We start from the raw sequence: 24,578 nt of genomic DNA on the forward strand, positions 1-24,578 counted from the left end.
AGTCAAAGTTAGGCTGGGGGAACAAATAAAACAAATGAGCTCATTAGGTATTATCCTCACGTCAGAAGCGCGTCATTAATTCATTTTTCTACCCGTATAAATATCCCGACACATTTGAGCCACGAATTTGAGTTCGTTCGTGCAGTTTGCGCGACACCTCGAACTTGATAACATTCCACCCACACGTCACAGGATCGTCCAAACGAATCTGGTGTGTTATCTTTATGTTAAGCATCACACCCGAGCATTGCAGTACTAAACTAAACGTGGCGCCAAGAGCATTCCAGTCATTAATTTCAAAGAGGATTCAAAGTAAGTTGACGACTTTTATTTTTCTCGATATATTCACGGTATTTTAATTCGGAGTGGGAGTATGAAAAGCCAGCCTACCTCTGTTAGGATACCCACTGGGGAGTTGCTCTGTGTCTGGGTCTCTGAAAGTCTCTCTCCCTATCTCTCTACTTCTCCTCTCCTCCTTCTTGGTTTTCTCCCTCCCTCTTGTCTTACATCACTTCGGTGCTGGCGTCAGAACTCAGCCATGTATCGGTAAATTGCACCCCCGTCTTCTTTTTTTTTTCTCCTTCTCCTCCTCCTCCAAGCAAGCCTGGTTATTGGCATTAACACTTCTAAATTAAATGGCTGCACAGACCTCTTGTTCGCTGGCGGTATCCGGCAGCATCCTTCACTCTCCGCATGGGTTGCATGTTTATTCGTGCTTGCAGTCTTCTGCGCAATTTCCTGACCTTTCTGTGCGGCTGGCTGTTATCATTTTGTGGCTTAATGTCTGTAAACACGCATTGTTTTCAGGAGGAATCAACACTAAGCTGCGCTCCCGATCACAGTTAACACACTCATTATTGCAGATTAAGTCATTCACGTTGGCACTGTAGCCAAGCCATGGTACCTGGGGAATTGTGGAAAACTGATAGGGCTAAATTACCAGTCAAGTGTGTGTTCAGCACTGTGGCACTGAAATGCACACTTCCACAAACAGATCTCCTCGTCATTTTTAAACGACGGTCAGGAATGCAAACCGCCCATGCTTTTATTTCCAAATAAACCCTCACTAATTAACACACATTCAGCTATAGAAATCGGCAGGTACAGAGCCGGGTTACATGAAGAGCTGCATACATCGCTCCCAGCGCTTGAAAGCAAAGTTATACTACACATCATATTCGCACCCAACACTTTCTCGCCTTCTGATGACAAACTGCCAGGGGTGTTTTGACAGCAACAGCTTCAGAAAGGTGTGGAAGCTGCGGGGTGAGAGTGGGACCTTAAATCGCAGTTATCCTCCATAGCTGGAAGCGCACAGCAACGTGAGGAGAATTCAGCGTGTTGTTAATGACGAGTATTTCTGGTAGGCAGCGGGCTGTAATGATGTGAGACAAAGGAGCACTATAGTACAGATCAGACAAGAGAGAAGGTTGTGAGAACTTGGAGAGAAAGAAGAAGAATCGACTAGAAGTGTTTTATTATTTGCAAACCTCATGTACGAAGAACATTTGATTACACGTTTATTAAAGTTATAGCTAAGTGTGATTATGTTTTTGGCTTTTATTGCATTTTCAGAAATCCACTTTCCCACTCAACATAAGTCACAGTGGAAAGACTGAGCAATGCAAATACTCAAGGACAAACATTCAAAGCTCTTTGTATGAAGCTACTAACCTTATAGATAAGAGTTGTGTTGAGTTGATGAAATCAAAGTGTTTTGGTGAACTTTGGAGATTAAACAAGCCCACTTAAGAATCTTATTTCAGAGTAATTATTTTTGTTTGTACATCTAATACACTCTGTAGGTGGAATTCAGCAAATATGACGGGGAAGTCTCAGAGTTATTAGAAGAGTGAGACATGGCACTCAAAGACTTCAGAGTAGAAATCTATGGGAAATTTCTAGCAAAGGTAGTAATGACCGTATAATTTCCATGGGGCAAAAGGCCATTTAAAACCTAATTTTAGAGCAGTTCACAAACCTTTTAAGCTGCTTTTATCAGATTTGATAGAACTTGATTCTATACATGCAGCTTCCTGGTAAGTACTGAAATTAAAGATAATTTAAGTAATGGTGGAAAATAAGTGCCTGGAAGTGTTTCAAGAAGTAGAAAATGGGAAGAAGAAAATTATGCATAATTATACTGTATCATGTTGAGTCGTTTGGGGTTCTATTTCTCTCAAGTTCTGTTATTTATGGCTGCGTAAAGTAATGAAACTACAGTTAAACACTGCTTTTGTGTGATTAAGAATAAATTGACTGAAAATTAAGTGATACTGGCTGAATAACTGTAGTATTTAAAATGCTTAAATTCTAAAAGCACAGGATTTTTCAAGAATACCATACTTTTAAAGCAGTTTGTATTAGGATTTTCATGTTGAGGATAAATGCAGAGTGGTAATAGATACTCAACAGAGACCGCTGACGTATGTAGGCTTGGAAACTATTTAGGGTCAGCTGTGTAAATGCCCAGTACTAAAATAAATGCATGAGTTAGCTAACTCGTGTTTTCTACTGAATATAAATATTTATTTTAATATTTTCTAGTTTATTCAAGTTTTACAATATCCTATTTTAATTTCTTCAGAACTTTAAATATGGATTTTTTTTTGCATTCAAAAAATGTTTCTAAATATAAAAGACAAAATAGTAGTTAAATACATTTGCAGATAGCTGTTTCCCGTATGTGTGTAAGGTTAAAGGAAAAAAACACTTAAACAACAAGGTGATAATTTGTTCAATGTTATGTCACAACTGGTTTTACTGCTCTAAAGTGACCGAAAAACCCCGTCTTAAATAAAGGCAAGCCACTTTTATGCTCACATGAAAGATTCAAGAACCTGAAACTCCACTCATGCAGCCATTATTTACAGTCCAACAAGCCTGAACTTCCAAATCATTACAAAACTGGGCATGATTTTTGAATGTGCTGGAAATGAAAAGTTACTCAAAAGGCCTTTGCAGTGAAGTCACGTTGCTGCATTTTATATCTAAATTTCATAGGCCAGGGACAATTGACTACGGTGGAACTCACCATGCTCAAATCAGGGTCAAAATTAAATCAATTATTTATTTATATGTGAAACACTTTGCTTATGAACCAGAAAGAATTATCTAAACAAAGTACTTAGTATGTCCCAAAAGAAAAAAAAGTGGGCTTTATATATAATTGGGAAATTTTCTGGAGAAAACCTGGACTTGCAGGAGAGACAGCATCCATGTTGTGATGTTGTGGCAGCAATCTACCTCTTCAGCTTCAGCTTTAATTCATTTGAAAGCCTGATGCTTAGTCTTGTCCAGCTGGAAAACTCAAAAACCAGGTTTATTTGTTATCTATCATCCACCCCGGCCTTACTCAGAGTTTCTGTCTGATTTCTCAAACTTTTTTATCTGATTTAGTGCTCAGCGCAGATAAAATAGTTGTTGTGAGTGATTTTAACATCCATGTAGATGCTAAAAATAACAGGATCAACACATCATTAAGTCTATTATTAAACTCACCTGGCCTCTCTCTAAATGTAAAACAAAAATGTTGTTCTGATGTACAGGATAGATGCCTGAAAGTGCATAAGAATGAACTAAACATAATATCTGGGGGCGATCGTGGCTCAAGAGTTGGGAGTTCGTCTTGTAATCGGAAGGTTGCCGGTTCGAGGTCCGGCTCCGACAGTCTCGGTCGCTGTGTCCTTGGGCAAGACACTTGACCCGTTGCCTACTGGTGGTGGTCAGAGGGCCCGGTGGCGCCAGTGTCCGGCAGCCTCGCCTCTGTCAGTGCGCCCCAGGGTGGCTGTGGCTACAATGTAGCTGCCATCACCAGTGTGTGAATTTGTGGATGACTGGTTGTGTAAAGCGCTTTGGGGTCCTTAGGGACTGAGTAAAGCGCTATATAAATACAGGCCATTTATCTCCCTGTTGATTTCATGCAAGTGTGGAGTCAGTCGGTGATAACAATAACTTCATTCTCCAGGAACTGTCTGGTTCTATGGAAAATGCCAGTGGGGCTCCACGGTGCCAGGCGGTGAGCACTGGGCCCATCGGGTCTTCAAATGTCAGTCGCAAAATGGACCCGTAAAAGCATTCCTGTTTTGGTGTTTGTCTCATTGTTGCCCCTGTGGCATCCCTGTTTTTTATTTAATTGACACCAAAGCAGCTGAAACCGATTAACAACCCCTCTGCTACTTAACTGACCAGATCAGTATCACAGAAGTTTCACTTACTTGATGCCATACTCTGATTAAAAAGTGTTCCCTAATTATTTTTTCGAGCAATGCATATCTGACGGATTTAACTCTTACAACTTTTACCACATCATAAGCTTTAATCATGTCGAATTAGCTGAAAGTGAAATGAATAAAAGTATTATTATTCAATGTGTTTTAACTTCTTTCTTTCACATCGCGTATTAATTGTTCGAGAAATTTTCTGTGGATAAATCAATAATTTATACATTTATTGTAAAAGATTTTAGGCTTGAACAGTGTTTACATGTAAATTTGAAAAAGACACGGGTCTACACACAACACAAATAGCTTTTTTCCACCAGTACCTACTCAGCTTAACTTGACACTACTCAACTGGACTCTACTCGGTTTCTGTTGTTTTCCATTACAATTGAGTACGTCCTAATGTGTCGTCATAGCAACATGCCCGAAAGTCTCATGACGTCATGTGTATGCAGCACAAACGCAACACAGGACGCCGCTGAGGCGATAATATACCTGCTGCTTGGTTGTTTGTTGCGTTGCCATTTCTCTCATTGTCAGGTTTCAAAAATGTCTAAATTAATCTTCATGAATGAGTCGCTCTCATGACTCATCAACTGACTCCACTGACTTGCCAATCAGTGGATCACCTGTGATTGCTTAGGCCCCCTGAAGTACCTGGTACCAGGTATTACCACCTAATGGAAAACCTTAAAAATCGAGTCGGGATGAGCTGAGCCGAGCCGAGTAGGTACTCGTGGGCTCTCACAGTCCTGTGAGAAACAGTATGAAAGAGGAAAAATATTCATTGCATTTTTGGCAACTTTTTGTTAACAACAATGTTAATTTTAGACAAAAAAAGAGTTTCTTCCATAACATTTTGAAATTATGGCAAGTATTGATCATGTTGATAAAGGTCTCAGAAACTCATGTATCAGATATGATACAAAGGACATTATAGGATTAATCCCAGATACAGATGCTGCAGCTGAAAAGAGAAAAAACCTGGAGCACCAGTAAGTAAAAAGTAGTCAACAACAAATATACCATTTACCTTCATAAAAGTAATGTTTAAAAGAAAAAAGGAAGAAAAGAGAACAGGAGACAGTAGCTGTTTCAGGGAGTCACTGAACCTTTATTAACATAACATATATTTTATGAGGATTATTTAATCCTCATCACTTTTAATAAATCCAGTTCTAATCCTAATTATCAGACTATGTAATTTAAACAATGCTTTTCTCTGTAGTGTCCAAATTTAGGATTAGGATCACTGATGATTACTGAGAGTTTTACTTGAGTCTTTCTTAGGGTTACGTCACAGTAAGAAGGTTTTCTTTAAAAACAGGGGTAGGGTTTCGGGGCTAGGGGTATTCATCAATACCCGAGACCTCAGAGGGTTAAGAGAGTCCACAATTCTTGATTCTGAACTATGATATCACAAGGAAACTGACTATAAAGTTGCATTAATCCATATCTTTCAGCACTGCCCACCAGAAATGCACAGGAACTGCAAGATCAGATAACATCGCTGCAGATGGAAGTCATCTGACCACCACCTTGCTGTTCTATGACATTTTTTATGAAGCACACAAACCCGCTTACAACTTCTGCATAAGCTGAGAGCAGAAGACTTTTCCTGACTGTGTCACTTCCAGTGCTGTCATCTTTCCGTTCCCTCCCCTCCCTGCTTGTCCTCCAGAGGAAATACTGTAGGAAGGTGGAATGCCAGTTCTCATTAGAAAAGGGATTTCAAAAACTCCCTGACAGAAACAGCATGGGGGGAAAAATGCTTTGCATAAGCATATTTTTTCCACTATCACCAGTGGTGTGACTGGCAGCAGGTTAGGGTACCAAAAGATCCTAATTTAAAGTCTAAGCCTCTCCTATAAAACTTACAGTACTGTGTCTCCTGAATAGATTAGCACATCAGGCTGACGTTGATAGACTGAGTCAGGAGGTAGATTTGCCCCTCAGGAGAGAAATAGAAAGACTTTTTGAATAGAAGTTTTATTTTTATTTTTTAATTTAGGACATATCAAATATTTCACTCAGTATAGGTTTAGCACACTGAGTGACATGCAGTGAAGAGAGAGACTGTGATGATATTTGTGTCTGAATCTGAAACCAACAATGCTGCTGATTGGGAGGCTGAGAAGCAGTTGCTTGGTAACCACGTTTTACAATGCCATCCATACTTGTGATGAAAAATTTAAAACTACTCAATACTGAACTATTCTCTGGGACTTTGACATAAGATATAGATGGTGCTTTGAAACATATGGATTAGGACACCAAGCTGAGCATCAAAGAAAAATACACAGTGGTGCAAAACATACAAATACACAGCAGGAGTACAGACTGTACTCTGTTTCCATGAGTCGCAATTCATATTGCTGTATCCCCGAACGCACAAATGCATATGCAGAGGGTAGTGTTTTAACCTAAACCTTGTACTTTCTGTGTGCTGTGGTTTGTGACCAAGTGGGATGATGTTCCATTAATGTTTCAGATCCATTTCTGTTCCTGCAATAAACATGATTGAAGATGCATCTTGCATAAGGCTGCATTTGGCATCATCACTACATCCCATTACTGGTGGTGTCATAACTGTATTAATGTTTGATTTGGTTTTGGTGGCATATGTTTTTTACAGGTTTGTTGTCATAGTCTTTGTAATTATTCTTTTGGATTTCCTGCATGTTGAAGGTTTTCCTTTTTTCATTTGCTTCCTGTCTTTCCCCAGTTTGCATCTCATATTTTTCTCTGTGTTTATTCTTGGTCTCTTTCTCAGTTTACCACAGTCTTTATTTTGAAGGTTTATGCCTCATCTGCGTTTTATTGCTTTTTATTCACTAACCCTTGTTAGTGAGTTTACCTATTCCTTATTACCCTTCTCTACCTTGTGTATATTTAACTTTTGTCTACTCCAGGAGCCTTTGTCAGGTCCTTGTCATCTTTTTTTGCAGTTTTCTTATTTTTCCAGTTGGTTCTATGTCATGTGCTCTTGGATTTTGAATGTCTCAGACTTCAGATCATAATGTGAACACCAAGGAGAGACATTACTACTGCTAATTCCTATGTTATATGCTTTAACTGGCTTCCTAATATTAGCCATGGGTGTTAGGGATGTGCACAACTAAAAGGGTTAGCTGAATGACATCTAAAATCATGTTTGTTTTGTTGTTAAATTGAAATACAGTTCCATTCTCATCAAACCAGTTTGTGATAACATTCCAGTACGTAAGTGTAATGTGCTGGGAAGGATGATTGTTGGTGCTAGAACTAGTGTCAGCAACACTCAGAAAACAAATATTAGAATCACGAGGAGTTACATATTCCAAAGAACTTAAAATGTGATTTTTCTAAATGATGAATGTGATTAACTTCTTAAAATCACTCTTAAATATATACATACAACATATGTGTGGACAATGTTTGATTTTTGAATCAAGTGGGCTTCAGCGTGGGCCTGCCTTGTGATTTACAAGCTGCTACCAAATGAGTGCAGTGTTGGCCAGTTTCTAAGTATAGTCCACCTCACAAAAATGCTCAGCTTCAGACTTCACTACACTTCACTAATGTCACAATGGCTTCATCCATGTTTTATACACAGTCTGGGTTCTTGTCCTTAAGGTAATAACACCAACATATGTTTTAGATACATATGACCACTTCTGGCGGCCTAACTTTAAAACACGTGTAGCTCAGAACAGTTTGCATAAAGGACCAATGGGGTCATTTTCTTGGAGAGTGCAGTCTTACATCATGAGCATGAATATATGCTGGTCTCATCAAGTTTATTTTAACCTCCTAGGACCTGGCGTCCACATATGTGGACATCACATTTTGGGTTATTTAGACCAAAATACTCAATTTTGCTCTACAAGGGCCTGATATCCACTTACGGACATTATACTGCTACTGTTCTATCGAAGTTTTAAACAAATATCCTCATATGTGGCTCTTATTTTTCTTTGTAACAACAATCAAGTAAAAAAAAAAATCTGGTAATTCTTTGTTTTTACGTTCATCAGGTCCCAATCAGCCCAAATATCAAAGAGGAATTAAAAATGCATGCCGTGGAAGAGTTCGGGTCTTAGGAGGTTAAACCTTTCTTAAGCACTTTGTGTCGTAAAAGGTGTTATATAAATAAACTTTACTCATTACTAAAGTTCAGTTTAATTTAATTCTATTTATGTACCAGCTATATACTGTATAATAAAGCAAAAATCCGCTGCAGGCAACTGCAAGTGACAAATAAAGGCTCATTCATCATCATCATCATCATCATCATGCAACAATCACACAATCATCCGCAAGCAAGCTCTTGGTGACACTAAGGAGGTGGAACTCCCTCAACAGAAAGAAACCTCTGGCAGAACCAGGCCCGGGAAGGAAAAGCCATCTACCATGACTGCCTGTGATGTGTAGGGAAAGAGAAGACAAGAAAGGAAAGCATAGACACAAGAACAAAAAACACAAAATCTTATGACATGTAGTATAGTGAGGAAGGCACACTTAATGCATCATGGGAACTGCCACAGCAGCCTTAGTCTAAAGCACCCAAATGCATTCTCACAGGCAGGCCCATGTAAACAAAAAGCAAACCTTTAATTAGGCTGCTGTCAGATTCGAGAGTTACCAAGTCCGTGACATGAAGAGGCAAACGAAAGCCCCAGTACTTCATAAACTGGCAAAGAACGTGAGGATGACAACAGCGAGACGAGACTGAAGGCAAGACTGCACTACTAAAACACAAAAACAGTGATTAGGGAATTGACCACCGGTGGGTAATCAGAGGCAGGTGAAGATAATCAAAGACACTGACACATGAGGCAGAAAGTAGTTAAACACAAGACACTAGAGAAACGTAACTACAATAATCAAAGGGGAAAATACAGACACGAAAATGAACTTAATAAGGGAGCTGATGAGACAGGAAACACCCGAGAGAATAAAATGAACTCCAATAGAAACTAGAAGTAAAAACCAAAGTGTCAGCATACATGAAATTCAGGGAATGAACAATAATTAAAGAGAACATTTTAAATACAGAATATCAAGTACAATAAACTGCACACACTGTGGAAAACCCAGGGAGTATTACAGCAGTAGTATAATCCTATAATGCCCTTTGCATCATATTTGATACGTAAGTTTTTGAGACCTCTATCTCACCAACATGATTAATACTTGCCATAATTTCAAAATGTTATGGACAAAACTATTTTTTTTGTCTAAAATTAACACTGTTGTTAAAAAAAAAGTTGCCAAAAACGCTTTATGTATCAAATGTGATACAAAAAAATATAATAAACATCACCCAGTCTATAAACTTTATCAAAAGGGAAAGTTTGAAGTCTAATTTTAAACATTGACAGGGTGCATATTAGAGGTGGGAATCACCATACATCCCACGATACGATATTATCACAATACTTAACGCACGATACGATATTATTGCAATTTTTTAAAATATTTTGCGATATTCAGATTCTGTACATAAAGGTAAACTTTATCAATATTCATTTTCTCTAATATCAAAGTCTCACACTCAGTCTTTCTCTCATTTCAGTTTGATTGTTGACAAACTGAACGGTTTGTATTACAGTCTAGTCCAACTTAACTGAATCAACCATCTGGTACAATTATAGCTATTCTGAACTATGCAGTTTATGAAAACTATGCAGCCCCTTCAGCAACTGAAGAATTTGAAAGTCAATTAAAACAAAATATAATTTTACATTAAATAAAAAAGTTTTAAACTTAATTAAAATAAAACATGTCTTAAATTAAAATAAGTAAACTGTCATGTTTATTGCTGCCATAAAAAAAGTTAAACACATTTGGACAGTGAAGGAATGTCAGGATTCTTGCTCAGAAAAAGGATCAACATGCTCTGAAGTCAGAGCACAAAAACCTTTTTGTAACCAAATATCGATTTCTGCTGTCCCTGTATCCATACATTATTAGCAATTATTAACAAAATATCACGATACTACACAGTATCGATTTTTTCCCCCACCCCTAGTGCATATTGGACAGGGTCCTGCTTAATTAATAATAAAACTGTTAGAGACAGGGTCTTTAGTTATTGTTCAGCTCCATTGTTTAATATACTTGACTCATGTGTCTGTTAGTGTTGCGTTAAACAATTATAATGAAGTAAACGTACAAATTCAGGGTTTTGTTCAAATCTGTAAAGAATCAACAGCATCTCTGTTTGTGTAGTCATAACGGTGAGTTAGAAATTTTCACAGTGACCAGCCGAGCGGAATAAAGGCTGTTTAACTGATTTTTTGAGTGCCTTGGTTTTCTCGCTTTCTTTTTCTTGTGTAATTTTAAGCTTGCAATCATGACTAGCCATGCAGAATAAAGGCTTCGGATACATTTGTTTCAAGTGCCATGGCTTTCTCTTTTTTTCCCACATGGCTGCCAGGAGACCTTTTTGACACTGAAAAGCAATGAACTTTACCATCACTTGAGTCAGGGAAAAAATAAGCCTTTTATTTGCTTGTGAAATGACCTGATCGGTGCCATGACCACACTATGCATTACCTGAATGTGGAAGAAACAGAGAGATGGGCTGAAGGAGTAGAATTATACAATCCAAGACTTTGCTGTTACAGCACTGACAAACCAGTGAAGCGCGGCCCTGTATGAGCAGGACACCATTGTTCTTGACTCCTCTTTCTCTCTCCAGGGGCCAATCCTTTATACATGCCATGTTCTTCTGCCATTACCATGACCCAATTTCTTTTGAAAACCGTGTTTCCCAAATTGCAGAAAGAGCCGGTGCTGGTACAAGAGCTTTCAAGAGAAACTGTCCCCTTGAGTTTAACTATGCGTGCTGCTGAGTCTTACTCCAGAAAGTGCTTTGTTAGGAATTTCTGATAATGCTTCATTTTTTGCCCACAGGGCTACAAGTTTGAGCGATCGGCTTTAAGCTGGTGGAGTGTGGCGCGAACTAAAACCCAGACAGATTCTCTAATATGGAAACAGAACACTTCCCAACAAGATGGTGTTTCTAATGTCGTGTATGGCTGCTTTATCCTCACACGACGTCAGCAGAAATAGAAATGTATGGTGTGCTAATGCCAAGTAAAATTAAGTGAATACATGCACCACTTTCGGGAGTGATGAAACACTTTAACCCTGTCAGTATTTTTCTTAACTTTCAGCTGTTTGCTAGCTGTCTCATGAAAATGAATAGTGTGGCAGCTCTAGAGTAATGGCACTTGCCAGCATGCTGTCATCACTTCCCATAACTGTCTTGTTAGTCTAAAATCCTGTCCCCGCACCAGCGCTGGCACGCCATAATATCTTGCTAATTTACAGCCAGACTTACAAGTGAATGAGCCCGTTTGATGTTCAGTGTTGGCTTTTGATCAGGGCTGTATATTCAGAGCTCTCAGTGGTTGGGGTTATAAATGATTATTACTGAAGTGCCGCTTTGTAGAATGTAATGAATGGGAGTTGATGGTGTAGTGGAAGTGCCTGGGGATTGGTAGCCCATATAGGAATTGGAAGAGTTCTTTCAAAGTGCAGTCAATTACAGGATATGATAATCATCTGCTGTCGTCATCAGGGAATCTTGGGATATTCCAACTGTATGCTGTAAAACACTGTAAAAAAAAATTGTTGATTTCAATTTCATGACATTATCATGAATCAAAGATATACATTTGGACAACAGAGTGAAGCAGGGATGGATTTAGAGTGGGGTATGCAAATAGCTAGCTCTTTAGAGCTCAATTAATGGATATTTTTGTGTAAACAATGGTTCAAAAGCCGTTCCTTCCTTTAAAGGACCTTGAAAAGCTTATCCACGCATTTATTACATCCAGATTGGACTACTGTATTTGGGGTGGCTGTAGCTCAGATGGCAGAGCAGGTCAGCCACTAATCAGAAGGTCGGTGGTTCGATCCCAGGCTGCCTCCTGGCTGCATGCCAAATATCGTTGGGCAAGATACTAACCCCATGTTTGCCTACTGGTGGTGGTCAGAGGGCCCGGTGGTGGCTGTGTCCGGCAGCCTCGCCTCTGTCAGTGCGCCCCAGGGCAGCTGTGGCTACAATGTAGCTTGCCATCGTGAATGTGTGTGTGAATGGGTGAATGACTGAATGTAGTGTGAAGCGCTTTGGGGTCCTTAAGGACTAGAAAAGCGCTATACAAATGCAGGCCATTTACCATTTTACTGTAACTCCCTCTACTCGGGCCTCCAACACTCTTCTCTTTGCCGGCTTCAGTTAATTCAAAATGCAGCTGCGCGTCTTTGAACAGGTACGAGAATCCATGAACACATAACTCCAATTTTAGCCAAATTACATCGGCTCCCTGTTAAATATCGCATAGATTTTAAAATTCTTTTGTTCACTTTTAATATTCTGAATAATTTAGCGCCCACCTATCTCTCTGAACTACTCCACTCATACAATCCCAACAGAGCACTTAGATCGTCCAATCAGATGCTCCTAGCAGAGGAGACCGGGCCTTTGCATCCGCGGCACCCAGACTCTGGAATAACCTCCCTGTTCATATTCGTACTGCCGAGTCTATCCAGTCTTTTAAATCACGTCTTAAAACTTATTTTTTTACTTTGGCTTTTGATTCTGTCTAGTTGGCTGGTCTAGCTTGTTGTGTTGTTACCTATTGTTTGTTGTCCTCTTTTGTTGTTTGTTTTAATTGTATCATGCTTTTACTGACTGTGAAGCACTATAGTCAACACTGTTGTTTTAATATGTGCTATATAAATAAATTTTGATTTGATTTGATTTTTGATTCAAACAACAGTATGCAATGTGGTTACTCACTCATGCAGTTTTTACTAGCTTGCTGCTCATTATTTGCTTTTTATAGCCTAGAATTTAAAGGTTTTGATTTGGTCCCTGAACTCTTATGACTATTTCTAATTTAATACATTTACTGTATAGTACCTGGCAAGTACCAAATAGAAAATAGTTAGAAAAATTAATGAAAAAGAGAACCACTGAAATACAAAATTGGCAAAGGATGTCAGTTAATGCATCATTGAAGTTTTATAATACTCACACTTGTGGTCACTGATTCTAATGGTCATCGCACATCAAAGAATTCCATAACAAATCACTTGAGTATTGACCGCTAGCGGGAACAAATACTGTTTGAGTTTGTGTTTTGTGTTAACTCTATCAAAAATGTACGGAGAATTAGGGCCACTGAAAAAAAAACGTTTTGTACTACAATGCCTTTTTTATTCTGCTAGATGAGGAACACTTAACAAGTATGATTCTTTTAAAAAACAAGAGACACAGTCAGTGTTGGGGAGTAAAGGAATACATGTACGTTACATATTTAAAATGCAAAATATGAGTAACTGTATTCCGTTACAGTTACCGTTTAAAAAGGTGGTATTTAGAATACAGTTACTTTGTTGAAATAAAGGGATTACATGGCGGTCTGTTCCTGTTTCATATGTTAGGCTATGCTCTCTCTATTTTTGGTAATTCCACGCCAGTGGAAATGCAAACAAATCACGCATTAAGAGGCTCCAATGCCTGTGTCTCAATCTTGCGTCTCATAATGACGTGAAGAAATATTTTTTTAAACTAGAAAGTGCATTTTCTGAAGAAACTGCAGTGTGAATGCTTGAATCTGAATGTATGCACTGAAATGAATTAATTGCTGAATTTTAAATTAAAAAGTTTGAATGAAATAAAAAACAAAACAAAAAACAGAATTTAACCTGAAAACAAAAGTGCAGAACTTATAATAGCTGATGTTTACACAGAAAAAGTTGGAAAATAGCTGAAAATGTTTTAAATGTAAATTAGAAAAACCTAAGTAATGAGAAAAAAAATTTAGAGTCTGAAAACATCTGAATGAATATTAAAAGTTCATACTCTTTGAATCACTGAATGACTAAAATGTGATCCCTCCAATTGGATCCACACAGTTTAAAATTTTTAAATGTTTGAGCTTTGAAAGACACAGTGTTGGAAAGAGAACAACGGTGGCGACGTTTTGAGGGTAAAATGATGGCTGTAGAGCAAACACTGTGGATACAGCAGCAGTTGAAAGAGAAGTGTTTATGATGAATCTTGGCAGAGTGGCAGGCAGAGCTCGTTAGGCAGGCAGGTGTGACAAGCACACAGACATGCACCTCACTTTTGCTGCTTAAAATGAACAGAAAAGTCAGCCCCAAACAAATTCTTCCCAAATGAAAAGTACACGTTGTATCGACAAAATTCTTTCACCGTAAGCACCAGCAATGTCTAGTCTACATAATTCTCAGTTTTCATGCCTGTGGAGTTTATTATACGGACGTGGTAACAGTGTAAAGAGAGCCTGTACTTCTGATTTTCAGACAAACTTTCTGAGCAATTTTAACATTAGAGTCTATGGAAGAGTTGGAGGGAGGAGGCTGTGCATCGTGACATTTATGAAAGAACCATAACACCTATTACTATAATAAACACATTGGATGAAAGAGGACAGCGATGGCTACGTTTTGAGGGTAAAATGATGGCTGTAGAGCAAACACTGTGGACACAGCAGCAGTTGAAAGAGAAGTGTTTAAGATGAATCTTGGCAGAGTGGAAGGCAGAGCTCGTTAGGCAGGCAGGTGTGACACACACACAGACATGCGCCTCACTTCTGCTGCTTAAAATGAACAGAAAAGTCAGCCCAAAACAAATCCTTCCCAAATGAAAAGTACAGGTCGTATTGACAAAATTCTTTCACTGTGAGCACCAGCAATGTCCAGTCTACCAAATTCTCAGTTTTCATGGCTGTGGAGTTTATTATATGGACGTGGTGACAGTGTAAAGACAGCCTGTACTTCTGATTTTCAAAAGAACTTTCTGAGCCATTTTAACATTAGAGTCTATGGAAGAGTTGGAGGGAGGAGGCTGTGCATTGGTGACATTTATGAAAGAACCATAACACCTATTACAATAATAAACACATTAGATGAAAGAGGACAGCGATGGCTACATTTTGAGGGTAAAATCATACCTGTAGAGCAAACGCTGCGGACACAGCAGCAGTTTTAAAAAAGATTTTAAGATTAATTCCCCCCCTCCTCTCACTCTAGCAGTTGAGCTGTCTCACTCTAGCGCCAACATTCCGTCCCATACACACCCATTATAAACTCTGAAACGGCTGAAAAAACATCATGAAACTTAAACTGGAACTGAAGAAAAAGTATAATGGATATTGAAAAGATAAATACAAGTTGAATAGTTGAATGTCTTGTCTTCGTTTTAAAGTTTGAATGGTGGCTCTATGTCAACGTATGTGGAAGTAGTAAGAGTTTAAAAATGAGTAAGTTGAATGAGGATTTGAAGGGTCTCCCCATTGAAATACATGGGAAATTTTTGTTGAAAAAAGTTGAATAAAATTAAAAATATAAATGTTAAAAATGAGAAAAATAGAAGCAGTCATGTCCAAAAGAAGAGGAATCTAACGGTGTTTGAATGGTTTTTCTAAGTTGAACGGTTTTGAAGGAGTAGGACTACAAAAAACGTACGGAATAGATAATAAAATATAATAATAAATATGTAGAAGAACAATACTGTGAATGCTTTTCAAGCATTCACACTAATTATTTAATATGAAGGCAATAGGCAGAGTGTTACAGGCTTCGCCCTAAAGAATGTAGCATCATAGGCAGTGTAGTCCGTGCTGCAGGGAGAATGGACTGCCATACACGTTATGTGTCTGTGAGCGAGGGAGGGAGAAAAAGGAAAAGTACGAGCTGTCATCGAGCAGAAACGGGAGCTGGAAGCATGTAAATATAATAATAACCACTGCAGCCAAGAAGAGTGCCTGACGAGCCCAGTTGTAAGCAAGCTATTAAGACTCGACTGTACACCGTGTTCGTGTTTTCCTCCAAAAACAATAAGTTCCGTTGAAGCAGCCTTTCAACGCCTCTGTCTCTCTGTCTCTCGCTAGCAAAGTTGATCCAGACAACAAAGTAAAGCTAGTTTTCAGCTACAAGCCGACACAGAACCCACCGTATTAGCCAGAGGTCCCTTTACTACGGTTCGGAGTCGCGGACCTGTTTTCTATACGAGATTACTGCAAAAAGTGCAGCCTTACCTAATGTCCACCCTACGGTTACTCATTTTATATTAACATTTAAAAATTGAGTTGGTATTGGTAGTAACCTTCAGTAAAAGTAATAATTCACATTCATGTAGTTGTAAAAAAGTATGATAATATGTTAAGTAATCCAAAGTATTCAGAATACGTTACTCTCATTGAGTAACATAATGTTACGTTACAAAATACATTTTGGGGCATGTATTCTGTAATCGTAGTGTAATACATTTTAAAAGTAACCTTCCCAACACTGGACACAGTGGTTACAAGGGTGCGACAAACTAGCAAGAGTCCTTATATTTGGAATGAAAAGTGTGTATGTAGGTGTGTGTGTACGTTGTGTGCATGCATAACTTTGTTTCTGTGCACCTGCACATAGTGTTATTACAGAATGGCAAGCCAAGAGGCCAATAAACAAAAATTAGTCTTGCAGGTACTGTTACTGCAGTCCTTGTCGTCTCCATCACAAGTGTGTGTGTGTGTGTGTGCGGGTTGGGTGGGGTGATTACATATTTGAGTCTTAGTTTTTGTTCTGTGCTCCTTAAATAAAATTCATCTGACTTTCAGAATATTCTGGGAATCCAAAGCAACATCCCAAGAAGGTACCAGGAAGTCACATACCAGAATGTTGTACTCTAAAAGTTACGGGAAACGTGCTGAGGCCCTGCAAATCATGTCAATGCGTCCCAGAGGATGACTTTTCCAGATGCCTCTGTTTTCCTCTTCACTGATGCATTACGGCATTTGTGGGTGTGCGTTTGTGTGTATCATAGCTTGTGCATGGATGTGTAGAAGTGGGCCACAGCTGCCAATATAAGGGTATTTTTGCAAAGCAGGGGCTTTCCTTGAGCAGGGAGCATCAACCTTGTCCCCTGCTTGTCCTCATCCAACCCAGCTTCAAAATACATGTCGTCTCCTATGGAAGCAAGAGGAAGACAGTGGCAAAGCATAAATTTTCCAAATAGGCTGTAATATTGATGCACGTCCTTCCCTCTATCTTTTAGGTATCCCTGTATTTCTCTTTGATATCTGCTTTGTCTCCTCAGACTAAGCAAAGCTTGTTTCCTAGGTTGGCCTTATCTTTGTTGTTGAGGAAAATTTAATTTAGTCTTGTATTTCCAATTTCTGCATAGACTATGGTCTGAAAATATTTGCAGAATATTCTGCTTCTGTGTTTTATTCAAACATACTTCTGTTAATGATAAACCACAAGGTTTCTGTGTGTATGTGAAGATTTAATTATATTAGGATACCAAATACAACTAACGAGCACCTCACCCTGTGCACCCTGTGTCTTTCTTCACTCTGGCTTTCTTTTATTTTTTCACCTAATTACACAAGCATCCACATGAAAAGCCAGTTAAATAACTTACTTCTGTTGGCTCGTTCCCCATTTTTTCCTTTTCCCTACCACTAGTTATAGGCTTACATAATTAAATAGCTTCAGTGAGACATATGCTTGTGAAAGGTTCAAAGAGGTGAGATAGCACCTCACACATTATTTATCGAGCCTGACACTTTCACATCAGAACAGTAAGTGACGGTCAACATTATCAGTGTAGTTTTCCAGCTCATTACCTGGAGTTCCTTCAAACACTGCACCTCTTCTAGGAGAGATTTTTATGTTATGTAGTGGATCTCCCAGGCTACAGAGAAAAAAACCATCGTATGAATTCAGCAACATTGTGGACATGATAGCCAATGCTGCTACCAACGATCTTCATGTTATTGTTTGTAGGATCCTAATGAGTATTCTAGGTGTCACTGCCGGGATGGCTGATGTGTTTGTGGTGTGGACCCAAAAGCAGGCACGGAAGAGAAAACTAAGTATAACAAAAGGCAAGCCGTTTATTTTGGCGGAAAAACTCAAAACAAGGCAAAGTGAAACTGGGGGAAAAACTAAACTAACCTGAACTGGGACAAACTATAACTAAACATGGAAACTATGATGTAAAACCGACTGTTTCAGGCTCTGAAGAGTTAAAGTCAGCAAAGACTGTTTGTTTTAAGACTGATTGCTTGTCAGTCATAAAGGAGACATAGAAGAAACATAAACTAGACTAAAATTCAACTAAGACAAACTAATAATAGTACTAGAACTTAACACTATCTCAATATATAATAAGCAATGAAAATACAAAAAAACTGAAACATGCTGGATCACAGATCCAGCCTCCTGACACTAGGCTCTCTATTTCTCATAGGGTCAAATGAAACAATTTTCTATATGTTTTTTTAAGTTTTAATCTTTGCCTTTGAGTTCGATCAAAAAAGATATGGTCCACAGCATGCAGACCTGCAAATTGCCAATATTTATTTTAATGTTATGACCAGCTAAACCAGAGGGAAGTGGACCCAAGTGCAAGACCCAGACAAGAACAGGCAAAAGAGTGGAACTGAGTAGAACATTCTTTATTAACACACAGACATGATTTGGTTTAGAAAAAAAACAAAACAAATTTTATCTTTAAGCCTTTTTTTAAGTGCATGCAAGAGATCCAGGAATGTTTTGAACAGGCTTTAGCTACATTACATTAAAATAGATGGTAAAATTTTTAGCCATAGACAGGCTCCCACACAGCACAATGATGTGCTGTGTACATCTTACTAATTTTCTCATTTTCACATTTTTGCAGTGCCTTTTATTTCTGAACACAATGCCAAACAAACAACTAAATTCAAAAGGCCTGATGCTAATGCCACTTTGCTGACTAAACATCTAATTAAGCTAGTCAGCTAAGCTAACAGTTGTCTGTACTTTTTTTTTCCTTCAGAAAATAAAACAGGTCAAAAAAATTAGACGCAATTTCTGACTTCAACAAGAGAAGATGGATGTTTCTAATGTCTATGCTAATCCATGGAGGTACCAATAATGAGCCACTAAACTTACATCAAGGTAGAAAAAAGGATGGGAAAAAAATAAGAGAGAAAACAGAAACAGAGTGGCAGTGAGATCAAAGTTTGTACCCATGAGTGATGCAGGGAAACAGCCTCTTCTGCTTGGATGGCCATGCACACATCAAACACAGCCACAGCTGTGCTGAGTTGGCTTTGTATTACTGTAAGCATGGATGTGCGTGGATTGGATGCATGCATGCATGCATTATTGTTTACATGGATATATACTTTTGTATAATTAAACTTTTTGAACTGTATAATACAGTATATTTGTGAATTATGTGAGAGGTGTGTGTATGTTTTCTTTCTATGTGTGGATAACAAACAGTAGCTTCTCTGCAGTCGTAAAGTCTGACGTCACTAGCCGTGCCTGGACCTAAACTCCGCTGCAGGTCCATATATCAAACGATCACTATGGCATTACTGAGAGTTGAAAAACTGTCTAAAGTCTTTCATCTTTAATAAAATGATCAGTGTTCTGCTCTACCAGGTGTAACAATTGAGTTTAACATCCAGGCATCCATGAAAACTGAATTTATGATATTAGAAGTTAGCAGGAAGTTAGCTCGCTAGCTTCTATCTAAATACAATATAGCATGTTCTGACTGCGGGGTTTTGGAAACAAATTAAAACGTACAGCTCTGTTATCACTTCCAACATAAATGAAGACAGAAAACTAAACAGCAGTGACGTTTGTAGGGTTACTGAAGTTTCGCTAGCTGGTATATAATGATGTGTTACGTGAGCGCTAGCGACACAGCTATGTTAGCATAATATAAACAAGCTAACTTTTTTTCCACTCGATAAAAGTTAACGTGAGTGTTCTCGGTGGTCAGGAACAAATGTAATCACATGGCAGGATGCTGTAAAAGGACCAAACCTCAGCCAGGAGAACAACTGAGATAATCCATCCACAATACGAGGTTAGTCATTCATATAGTGCTGCATGGGCTGGACTGTAGTTACATCCTAAGGTTTTAAAAACTGAGCTTAAATAAATGATTAGCGGTAATAAAAGCCGAGGGAGGTCAACAGTGATCACTGACTGTTTTAGGAGCTTTTTGAGATTAAATAGAAGAAAATACAAATCATTAAACATGTTAACAACACAAAAGCCATATTAAACGCAGACTACTTTAGGCCCGGAAGTAGGATTCGTCACGTCATCACTTAACAACCGGATAGTCAGTGAATTCCTGAGTGTGACCTTCACTATGGGTCCATGTAAGAATGGCGTCTGCTTTCTGATACTGCCTCTCTCTCTCTCTTTCCTAGGGTCTTTCCAGCACGGGGTCCGCTGCATGGCTCTGTCTTCTCCATTTGGATCAGTCTTGCGTGTCCTCTCGGGCGAGATCCACTGTGTGCATGTCTTTGGTGATTGCGTCCATCCACCGCTTCTTTGCTCTTCCTCGCGGTTGGCCACCGAGACCAGGGACCCGAGGTATTTGAATTGGGTGGTTTTCTTTAACTCCTGGCCATCGATCTGGATCGATCCCGGAGTCTGATGGCCACATTCTAGATACTCCGTCTTGTTGGCGTTCAGGCGCATTCCACTTTCTACCAGCCAGTCCTTCCATTCTTGCGACTGCTCTTGGATGGGCAAGCAGTCTGGGTCTGCAAGTGCCATATCATCTTCGTAAAGGAGTGTCCAGGGTATTGGTAATTGTAGGTCAGTCGTCACTGTGTCCATGCAGAGGATGAACAGCAGGGGTGACAGGGCTGAGCGTTGGTGGACGCCAAGGCTCAGGCCTGTCACCCCTGCTGGCAGGAAGTGTCACTGAAATGATGGGTTGGGCTGAACAGTGTAACCACAATGACTATGCATTGAATGTGCAGATGAACAACAACATTAAATACCATCTGCTCAATATTGTTTAGGTACCCTTGCTCTGTCAGCAGTCTAGAGATAACTAGTGGTTTAACTTGGAGAATTTCAAATGCAAATTGATAAATGCTAAATGTGTGTATTTGTTGTCCTAAAAGTGTGCATTTTGTAGTTTGTTTGTTTTTTTTGCCCGTCCCGTTTGGATCTTTAGCCGTCAGAATTGTTGTCTGAAGGCCAAGAAAGATGCCAAGTGGATTTACTTTACCAAGTGGATCATCATGGCCTTGCCATATTGGTCCATTTGATTGACCTTTATTATAATTATGTATTTATTTTATTTTCATTTTTTAAACATGGGACAGACATGACTGGGGGATGGGACAGGGAGAAAGAATGAAAGAAAGAGAGGGTGAGAAAGAAAAATAGAGGGGAGAAGAGATGGTGAGAAAGGGGGGGGGGAAGAAAAAAAAGAAAAACAAACAAAACACCTGGATCAGTGAGCATTTTGTAAGTTTTACTTGTTATGATTATTCATGTTTGGAGTCTTGGGAAACTAAAGCAGGTACATGAAATTCACCTTCTATTTATTTGAATATTTACACGTGTGGTTTTCTTGCCGTGACATGTCAAAAAAACCTCACTGAAAAGGTGTATGTTTATGAGCTGCTAAATAATTTATACCCTTTACTCTAATGGAGGGGGAAAAGAAAAGACAATCATGTTACTTTAACTCTTAGGTGTCACGATATCAACTGAAAACTGATTATTTCTACACATTAAAAACAATAACAATTAATATCCTGAAAACCATGTGTATACAGTAAAACACATCTGCTAAATATTGCATCATACAGAGACTGTGGATAATACATCATGATGAAATATTAACAGCTGCTTATATATGTAAAATGTTCAAAAATAACCCAGGAGCCTGGAATACATTGTGATTCAACGCCTGGAAGAACACTGCAAACAGAGGTTCTTAGACTTGTGAGGAGTAGGGATGGGTACCGGTATCCGGTGCCATGATGGCACCGGTTCTGACATAAACGGTAGTAACCAGACCGAAAAGCAGCGCACATTTCGGTGCTTTATTTCGGTGCTTTTTTTTCCTGAGATGTCATACACTTTGGATTCTAGCCAATCATTTTACATTTCCGAGGATAGTAGGCGGGGCCAGGTACGTACGTTCTTTTAGAGCAGAGCTACAGATTAAAAATGCCCAAGGCGAAGTGGTCAAAAGTCTGGCTGTACTTCACAGCAAAATATGCAAACTCAGCAGCTGCAACAAGTGCTTTAAGCTGATACTGTGATACTGTCAAAGGAGGTAACACCTCAAATCTGATGAAACACCTGGCGATGCATAGCGTTTTTTTTTAAAAGCCAAGAAATGCGCCGTATTTGATAGCTTGCTGCGAGACCTCACACCGTGCACATCTACTGCGGGTGGGTTGCCTGTTATCGGACCCGGAGTTAGCAACATCCCCCAAAAACCCAAAGAGGCGAGTCCTGGCCCCTAGCCCTGCCAGTGTAGCAGAAATGATGAGGATGATGATGCAGCAGCAGCCGTTCTTCTCTGCGTGAGTAGCTTAATGTTGTTCGTGTGTAATTTACGTTGAGTAGGCTAACCACGTTATTACATTAATGCATGTAAGGTGAACTAGCAAACATCATCATAGCCACATGCGGCTGTCTTCTTGTTTGATGGCAGATACTCCCTTCACCCTGGCCAAAAAGGCTAAAATGACCAAAGAAAAAGTGGAAAACAGTTAAACATGAGAGGTTTTTGGACAAAGTTTGTGTTTTTTCCATTGTTTAAGCTGCTTCCAGCCAAGAGTGATACCATATATGCCCCATAGCTGCAGAAAAGGCTAACATTGTTATCTTTTTACAAAAAAACTGCTGAACATGAGAGGTTTTTGGACCAATTTTGTGTTCTCCATTCTTTAAGCACCGTTTAAGCACCGGCACCGTTTCAAAAGTACCGGTTTGGCACCGGTATCGGATAAAACCTAAACGATACCCATCCCTAGTGAGGAGTCCTGACAGAGATAGTATTATTTTGTTGTTGTTTTTATTTTTTCAAATAACTGCCAGACAAAGTCTCTCTTCTCTAGACCTAGCATGTTACAAAGATGAAGGACAGAGAAATGGCTCACTCATTCCAAATATCACCCACCTCACCAACACAGCAGTGACATTAGACCTACTAGCCACTGACCATTGCTGTTGTGTGTTGCATTCTTCTTTTTCTTCTTCTTCCAGTATTGTTCCATCTTCAGCCTTGGTGTGGCTGTTCTCCTACTGTTACCTTGCAAGTGAGAGTACACCTTGGATAGTTCAGTGGCTACAGGTGTCTAAAATCAAGCACCTAGCCATGCACACTTATTCTACAACCATTTGTCAAAGAATGGGTGGTTCTCAGGAGCAGTGAATTCCAGCATGGTACTGTGAAAGGATGCCACCAGTGAAACAAAAATCAGTGGTCATGACAATTTGCATATTAATAATCAAGAAACTGATCTCACAGCCCATTGATCACCAGTGGTGTTAGTTTCAGTCATTATGCAGATGTACTCTTTATAAGGTTGGGGAAACCTGCCGACACTGAAGAAGTCACTTGGATGAGTGACAAAAGTTTCTCCCAATAAACAGAATCAACTTTTTGGGATTTCCTTACCTGGATGATTGAGCATGCATCAAGACATTAATTAAACCAATTAAATTAATCAAAATCCCTTTTGTTGAATTTCCAGTTTTCATTATGTTCTGTCAGGGCTCTGTGTGCGGGCAGGTGGAGATGTGGATCCAAGTGCAGGACTATAAATATAACTGAAAACCACAGCTTTATTGCTGGCACCAACAAAACAGAAACCAAACATGAAAACACTAACTGGAACACACAGGCAGGATCTGAGGGTACGACGCGACACCGAGCACGGGAAAACACAGGGCTTAAATACACAGGGTAGTAATGAGGGAATGGGCAACAGAAGGGAGACACAGCTGGGAGAGATCAGGGCTAATGAGACGGGGGGAACCAAGCTGCACACACTAACATAAGACAAAGACTTTCACAATAAAACAGGAAACATGAATTACTAAACAAGAACGCAGACTCGATACTGAGAGACAAAATAACATGGAATACATACATGGAACTCAAACAATACATGAAGCAGAATAAAACCAAAATATAATAAACTCAAAATACTGGGTCCAACGGACCCAGAACCGTGACAGTACCCCCCCTCTAAGGGCTGGCTCCCGACAGCCCTAAACAAAAAAAGCACAACAAAACAAAGCACCAGGCCAGGGCGGGCGGAGGGGGTCCAGGACGGAGGGACAGAAACCAAACAAAAAACAAGGAGCACAAGAGTCCAAAAACGCAGGAAAGCACATCAAAAACCCGGAGGTCGACAGCACAAGAGCCAAAACAGTTCTGGAGGCCGACCGTGCAACGGACCCAGAACCGTGACATGTAATGTCTGTAATTCATCAACAGCAGGTCATTTATCCAGACAAACATGCTTCCGACAAACAGTTCTGTCAGTGAATGTTTTCAAA

General features: G+C 39.3%; 1 long non-coding RNA gene across 1 annotated transcript; it reads left to right on the forward strand.

Annotated features, from left to right (window-relative positions):
* Positions 1-10: 10 nt before the first annotated feature.
* Positions 11-24,378, forward strand: LOC146513222 (uncharacterized). The gene is made up of 3 exons (XR_014875605.1): positions 11-312; positions 20,462-22,018; positions 23,061-24,378. It is a non-coding gene; the product is annotated as an uncharacterized LOC146513222 (long non-coding RNA).
* The last annotated feature ends 200 nt before the right edge of the window (positions 24,379-24,578 follow it).

Source organism: Neolamprologus multifasciatus, chromosome 8 (genome assembly GCF_963576455.1).
Source record: "Neolamprologus multifasciatus chromosome 8, fNeoMul1.2, whole genome shotgun sequence".
NCBI lineage: Eukaryota > Metazoa > Chordata > Actinopteri > Cichliformes > Cichlidae > Neolamprologus > Neolamprologus multifasciatus.